This window comes from Aphelocoma coerulescens, unplaced genomic scaffold (genome assembly GCF_041296385.1).
Source record: "Aphelocoma coerulescens isolate FSJ_1873_10779 unplaced genomic scaffold, UR_Acoe_1.0 HiC_scaffold_75, whole genome shotgun sequence".
In the NCBI taxonomy this organism is placed as follows: domain Eukaryota; kingdom Metazoa; phylum Chordata; class Aves; order Passeriformes; family Corvidae; genus Aphelocoma; species Aphelocoma coerulescens.
Genome location: NW_027184061.1, coordinates 1517501 through 1524988, shown reverse-complemented (window position 1 = coordinate 1524988; position 7488 = coordinate 1517501). Strand labels below are relative to the sequence as shown.

At 51.3% G+C, this 7488-nt stretch overlaps 1 pseudogene; it reads left to right on the top strand.

Moving 5' to 3' along the window:
* LOC138102438 (zinc finger protein 850-like) overlaps positions 1-7488 on the top strand; it is a 385524-nt pseudogene that overhangs the window by 42939 nt on the left and 335097 nt on the right.

Below are 7488 nucleotides of genomic sequence, written 5' to 3'. Positions count from 1 at the left end.
TTACACCGCTCAACCTTCCCAGCTGCTGGTGCATGGTAAGGGATGTGGTACACCCACTCAATGCCATGTTCCCTAGCCCAGGTGTTTATAAGGCTGTTCTTGAAATGAGTCCCATTGTCAGACTCAATTCTCTCAGGGGTGCCATGCCTCCAAAGGACTTGCTTTTCAAGGCCCAGGATGGTGTTCCGGGCAGTAGCGTGAGGCACAGGGTAGGTCTCCAGCCATCCAGTGGTGGCTTCTACCATTGTGAGCACATGGCGCTTGCCTTGGCAGGTTTGAGGCAGTGTGATGTAATCAATCTGCCAGGCCTCCCCATACTTGTATTTGGACCATTGCCCACCATACCACAGGGGCTTCACCCGCTTGACCTGCTTGACCACAGCACATGTTTCACAGTCATGGATAACCTGGGAGATACTGTCCATGGTTAGATCCACCCCTCAATCTCGTTCTCCCCTATAGGTGGCATCTCTGCCCTGATGGCCTGAGGCATCATGGGCCCATTGAGCTAGGAACAACTCCCCTTTATGTTGCCAATCCAAGTCTATCTGGGACACCTCTATTTTTGCAGCCTGATCTACCTGTTTGTTGTTACGATTTTCTTCATTATCCTGGCTCTTGGGGACGTGCATATCTACATGGCGGACTTTCACGGATAGCTTCTCTACCCGAGTGGCAATGCCTTTCCACTCCTCAGCAGCCCAGACTGGTTTTCCACTGTGCTGCCAGTTTGCCTTCTTCCACCTTTCCAGCCAACCCCACAGAGCATTGGCTACCATCCATGAATCAGGGTAGAGGTAGAGCTTTGGCCACTTCTCTCTTTCAGCAATGTCAGGAGCTAATTGGACAGCTTTGAGTTCAGCAAATTGGCTCAATCCACCTTCTCCTTCAGTAGCTTGTGCAACTTGTCATGTGGGACTCCATACAGCAGCAGCTTTCCATTTCCAGCCAGCGCCTACAATTCGGCAGGAACCATCAGTGAAGAGGGCGTATTGTCTTTCACTCTCTGGTAGCTCGTTATATCGTGGGGCTTCTTGGGCACGTGTCACTTGCTCCTCTTCTTCTTCAGAAGATAACCTAAAAGTCTCACCTTCCGGCCAGTTTGTAATTATTTCCAAGATGCCAGGGCGATTCGGGTTTCCAATTCAGATGCCCTGGATGATGAGGGCAATCCATTTGCTCCAAGTAGCGTCGGTGGCGTGATGTGTGGAAGGAACCTTTCCTTTGAACATCCACCCCAGCACCGGTAGTCAGGGTGCCAGGAGGAGTTGTGCCTCTGTGCCGATTACTTCTGAGGCAGCTTGGACTCCTTCATAAGCTGCCAAGATCTCTTTCTCTGTGGGAGTGTAGTTGGCTTCGGACCCTCTGTAACTTCAGCTCCAGAATCCCAGTGGTCAGCCCCAAGTCTCACCAGGCACCTTCTGCCAGAGGCTCCAGGACAGGCCATTGTTCCTGGCTGCAGAGTAGAGCACGTTCTTCACCTCTGGTCCTGTCCTGACTGGGCCAAGGGCTACGGTGTGAGCGATTTCCTGCTTGATCTGGGCGAAGGCTTGCTGCTGTTCAGGGCCCCAGTGGAAATCGTTCTTCTTGAGGGTAACCAGGTAGAGAGGGCTCACGATCTGACTGTACTCAGGAATGTGCATTCTCCAAAAACCTATGGCGCTTAGGAAAGCTTGTGTTTCTTCTTGTTGGTTGGTGGAGACATTGCAGTCATCTTATTGATGACCTCTGTGGGAATCTGATGTCGACCATCTTGCCACTGAAACCAGCTTCCAGGACAATTTCGATGATCGTCTCTCCCTTCTCAGACACCTCCGATGCCGTGTTCCCCCACACAATGATGTCATCAATGTACTGCAGATGTTCTGGAGCCTCACCCTCTTCCAGTGCAGCCTGGATCAGTCCATGGCAGATGGTGGGACTGCGCTTCCACCCCTGGGGCAGTCAGTTCCAGGTGTATTGCACGCCCCTCCAGGTGAAGGCAAACTGAGGCCTGCACTCTGCTGCCAGAGGAATGGAGAAAAAAGCATTAGCAATGTCAATAGTGGCATACCACTTCGCTGCTTTGGACTCCAGCTCGTACTGGAGCTCCAAAATGTCCGGCACAGCAGCGCTCAATGGTGGAGTCACTTCATTCAAGCCACGATAGTCCACAATCTCCATTCCCCATCAGACTTGCGCACAGGCCAGATGGGGCTGTTGAAGGGTGAGTGGGTCTTGCTGACCACCCCTTGGCTCTCCAGCTCATGGATCATCTTGTGGATGGGAATCACAGCATCTCAATTTGTCCGATACTGCCAGCGGTGCACTGTCGAGGTGGCAATTGGCACTCGTTGCTCTTCCACTTTCAGGAGACGAACTGCAGAGGGATTTTCTGATAGTCCAGGCAGGGTGTTCAATTGCCTAATGCCCTCTGCCTCCACAGCAGCAATCCCAAATGCCCACCTGAGTCCTTTCGGGTCTTTGTAATAGCCATTCCGAAGGAAGTCTATGCTCAGAATACACGGGGCCTCTGGGCCAGTCACAATCGGATGCTTTTGCCACTCCTTCCCAGTCAGGCTCACCTCAGCTTCCAACAGCGTCTAATTGTGAGATCCCCCGGTCACCCCAGCGATGGATACAGGTTCTGCCCCCACATGTCCCGATGGCATTAAAGTACACTGTGCTCCAGTATCAACCAATGCATCATATTTTTGTTGCTCTGATGTGCCAGGCCATGGGATCTACACCGTCCAGAAAACGCGGCTTTCCCGTACCTCCTCCTGGCTAGAGGCAGGGCCCCTCTAGCCCTGGTTATCATTCCTTTCCTGGGCATACATGCTAGAGGTCCCTTCAAGGGGATCCAACATATCATCCTCCCTTCTGTAGTTCCTGGCAGCTCGGTCACGGGAGGCTGTGGCTACTTTCACCTTAGCAGAATCCCCTCGGTTAGTGCCTCCCTCCTTGAGTTCACGCACCTGCACTGACAGGACAGAAGTGGGTTTCCCATCCCACTTTCTCATGTCTTCCCCATGCACGCAGAGAAAAAAACACAGCTCAGCTCGTGGGGTGTACCCTCTCTCTCTAGCAGGGGAACGACGGGCTCTGACTTGGGGGCCTGTGACTCACACTGGTGCCACACTGACCTTCCTCATCTCCTCCCTCATCTCCTCCCTCAATTCCTTAATCTCCTCTTTGAGGTCCTGGACCACAGCAGAGACATGAGCTTTCAGCGGACCATTGACCATACTGTCATAATTCCTGTGCTTGTTGGCGACAGAGCCCACTGTTTCTCAGTTATTGTCAGCATCAGTCGTTGCAATGAAGATGGTGTATTGCGGTGGCCCTAGTCTTGCCAGGTTCCACATCATCTGTCCTGTGCACCTGACCTTATCGGGGTCATTATCATGCTGACCATCCCTCCCACAGAGTACCTCTAATACTGCCCCCTCTCTTAGCTGCTGGATCCCTTCCTCGAGTGTCTTCCACTGCATTCTATGATGGTACTTCTGCATTCTTTCTTTGTGAATGAACCTTTCTCTCACACTCATTAAGAGCCACTCCCAGAGAGAAAGGGGTCCTGGCTCCCTCACAAATACCTGGTCCATGCCTGGGTCCTGGGTCAGCGATCCCAGATACCTTGCCTCACCACTATCCAGTTGCACACTTGTGCCCATAAGGTCCCAAACCCGAAGCAGCCAGGTTGTATAAGGCTCACGCCCCCTTCGCACAATGTCTTTTCGCATATTACAGAGACTGTCGTATGACAGGGACTCATTGATGATTTCTGGCTCTGGCTCTCCTGCTGGTTGTGAGGGCCCTGGTTCCCCATCATCATTAACTGGTCGTACTGATTTGGTCTTCTACTTCCTCCTCTGCACAGGGGCGACTGCTGCTGGCTGTGATTGTCCTTGTGATTCAGCTGGAGCCTGGAGGAGGTGTATTCCGTTAGCATCTGGCATATTTCCTGGCACATCTCCTACATCCCCTTCACCAGTACCCTCACCCAGTTTGGGTAGTCCATTTCTGAGGTGGGCTATTGGGCAGTATGAGTCTGTGGGGCTGGGTCAGGCTCTGGGGCTGGATCTCTAGTGTCTGGGGCTGTGTCAGGTTCTGGGGCAGGATCAGTCCCTGGGGTAGGATCTCTAGTCTCTGAGGCCAGTGTCTGGGTAGTTATCCAAGCAAATCTCAACTTACCTCTGAGGGCTAAATAGAGTAGGCCTATCAGCACCAGTTGGTTAGTACCCAGAGGAAATCTAAACCCTTTGAAAATTGGTGGGGTGGGCCCAAAGAACTGGTTGAGGGGTTGGGGAAAAACTTCCCCCGGTGTCATTTCCTCACAGAAGGTACCATTTTTAACACAACCCCAAAAACATGCACTCAGTGTGTGATAGCCCTTTATCCATGTGCCCACATTCCGGAGGAAGTTAAAAGCCCATGAATCCCTCACCTTCTCAACCCTTAGGGCAAACTGGGTAACAGCAATGGTAGCCTTAGTCAGAGGACCCATGTTTAGGTAAGGAGCTGCAAAGGGGAAGAACGACCACCTGCCACCTGAACCAGGGTAAACTAGACCACATAGTGCTGCCTAACAAGGTTCCTATATCCAGCACACAAAATTAAGTTACCCAGGAACTGTTATTGCTTTTTCACCCCTTTCTCTTAATGCCCTCAGGCAGCATGTTGGACGCCAAGATCTGTCTCGGTTTGAAAGGCAGGTGTCTGCTAAGGAAGGCAGAAGCCTCCCTCGGAATGGCAGATGCAACCCCCTTCCCTCTGAGTTATTATAATTTGGAAATCAAGGGGCTTTCTGGCAAAGATGTGGGAAATAGGAATAATAGTTCTTTACTATTATATATCTATACGTGTGTATAACCAGTCAAACAAACAGCAATAACTATGGCAGTAACAGCAAACAATCACAAACCCAGTCCCAGCCTTCTTGGCTGTCAGGCCCTTTCCCCTCGGGTGCAGTTCCGCTTGCAGCCGGCAGGGGCGCTGGCGGCTCCCGGTGAGCAGGGCAGGTGCGATGGTTCCCCCGCGGCTGCAGGGGGCGCTCCGGAGCGAGCTCAGGGAGCACGCGGCACTGGTGGCCTGGGATCCCGGGAAGGGATGGAACAAAGATTTCAAAAACCCCCTGGACAGCCAATCCCGGTGTCTGGCTGGAGCCTCGGGAACAGCAGGCTGGAAAGGCAGGCTGGAACGGCAGGGATGAGCACAAATCCCGGGTTTCAGACGAGATGTATCAAAATTCTGGAGCTGCGGTGGGAACCCCCAGAGGTCTCAGCAGGCAGGGAGAGCGGGCCTACAGAGTAGCAAAGGCTTGAAGCAATGGCAGGGGCAGGGTGGCCACAACTTGGCTCCCAGCGGGGCAGGGAAGGCGGGCTTGGGAATCCCGGGGTCTCTCCGGTAGAAGGAAAGCAGCCAGAGAAGCAGCCTCTCTCTCCGTCATCCAAAATGCCAGGGACTGACTGCCCACACAGCCAGGTGAAAAAAAGAGTAGCAAGATGCACCCCTCAGTCTATGGCCAGGACTGTTGTTTTTCTTAAGCACCCAGTAATTTGTCCCCGTGGCAACATGTATGGGGAAAATTCCTTTAACAGAAAAAAACCCCAGGAGAACTCCTAAAACACCAACATTCTGTTACGAGCTTCCTGCAGATTGTTCCATCTCTGCTCACCATATGGAAAGATACAAAGATCCCTTTTGGTTCACACAGTTAAATGTCTGATGGGTCACACGGTGGTGCCTGTACAGATACACGTCTGGAGAGAAAGCCAAACATCCATCGCACTCTCTCAACACCCACAGAGCCTCAACCAAACTCTACAAGGCCACGCAGCTTTACACAGAAATTCATACATCGATAAAACTGTACAACGGGATGCAGGTTTACACAGAAACTGATACACAGGAAAACACAACAATCTGTGCTGTGTGAATACACTGACTTCTGTATAAAAATGGCTCCACGCAGCAGGAACCGATCCAGAACTGTGCGATTACCAAAGGACCCATCGACACTTCCATTCCCTTGGAACTAAAGACACAGGACTGTAGAGCTCTCCAACTGCGTACATTCCTGTCTGGGGGTGACTTTATGATGTGTATCCCCTATCGCTGCTCTCTGCCCAGAAATCAGTCCTGTGCCTTTCTGTGCCTTTAAACTGAGCCCGACGGGCGAGAGAGAAAACACCGAGCAAACTTTTCAAAGCGGTTGTTCAAGGACACAGACACACACTCCTCTGCGTTCTGCTGCGGCAGCGAGAAGAGCGGAGGGAGCGCCCTGCTTGCTTTCCAGCGCGCTTTCGGCTCCTTTTCTCCGGAGGGAGACGGAGAGTTGAAGTTTGTTTTCCTGGGACTTGGGCTTTTTCCCTTCTCTTCTGGACTGTTTCAACATCAGAACACACCGGGAGAATTTTCCACCAAGGCCCTGGAGGACACCAACCCAGCTCCAAGGAGGAGGAGAGAGAGCACACCTACAGAAGGACTCTGAAATCTTCCCAGGTTTCTCTCCACAGCGAGAGCTTTTAGTATTCAGCATTATTATCCTTTTGCTGTGTGTTTCTTAAATAAATAGGTTCTTTTTCACTTTCCTCAGAGGAAAATATTTTTTCCCAGACCTGGTGGGAGAGGGCTGGTTGTAACCTGCCTTCTGTCAGAGGATATTTTCCTCCAAATTTGTCCAAAGCAGCACACTAAAATAAGTCAGTATTTATTTTGAGGGAAAATGATTTCTAGTGGCATTTGAGGGTCAACAAATACAAAGATAATAATAAGGATAAATACAAAGAAATAAATACAAAGAAATACAAAGAAAATACAAAGAGGTGAAAGAGGACAGGAGCTCACTGGACTGGTCCTTGGCAGTGCCCGGGCAGACCCTGCATGAATTTGGCTGCCTGAATGCAGCTCTTGCCCGGGCCCCCTCTGGGTGTCTCTCCCAGCACCACAGGGATGCTCCTGCCCCTTCCCTGTGGCCCCAGGGTTCTGCAAGCGCCTTCTGGGGCCATTCAGACACCTCCCTGGGCCTCTGGAGGCCCCATGGCATGGTGCAGACAGGGACTGAATTGTGAGGAATGAGACAACTCTTAGTTAAAATTAAAATAATTTATTAAAAATGGAAAAATTGAAAAATTACAAAAATTAACAAAATATAAAAATTTGGGATCCTATGGCTCGGTAGATGGTATGCCCCAGGAGTGCAGGGATTTTAGATCTTCTAGCTGCAACAGCACTAGACCTCAGGTAGAGAAAAAGGGCTTGCCATGCTAGGCTGGCTTCTGGCTGGTCCAAAAGCCAAAACAAAATTACTAAAAGTTCCTTGATAGGAGTACACCTTCCTAGCACTCAACTCCACCTCAAGGCTGGAGAGAAGGGGCGTGCCTTTCTCTGGCTCCTTGTTTTATAGTGCCTTTGCTCTGCCCACAGCCCGCCCACAGCCCGCCCCTTCGGTTCAAGGTGATTGGTGTTTTCCCTTTGACAGATTATCTCTGTCCACCAATGGCT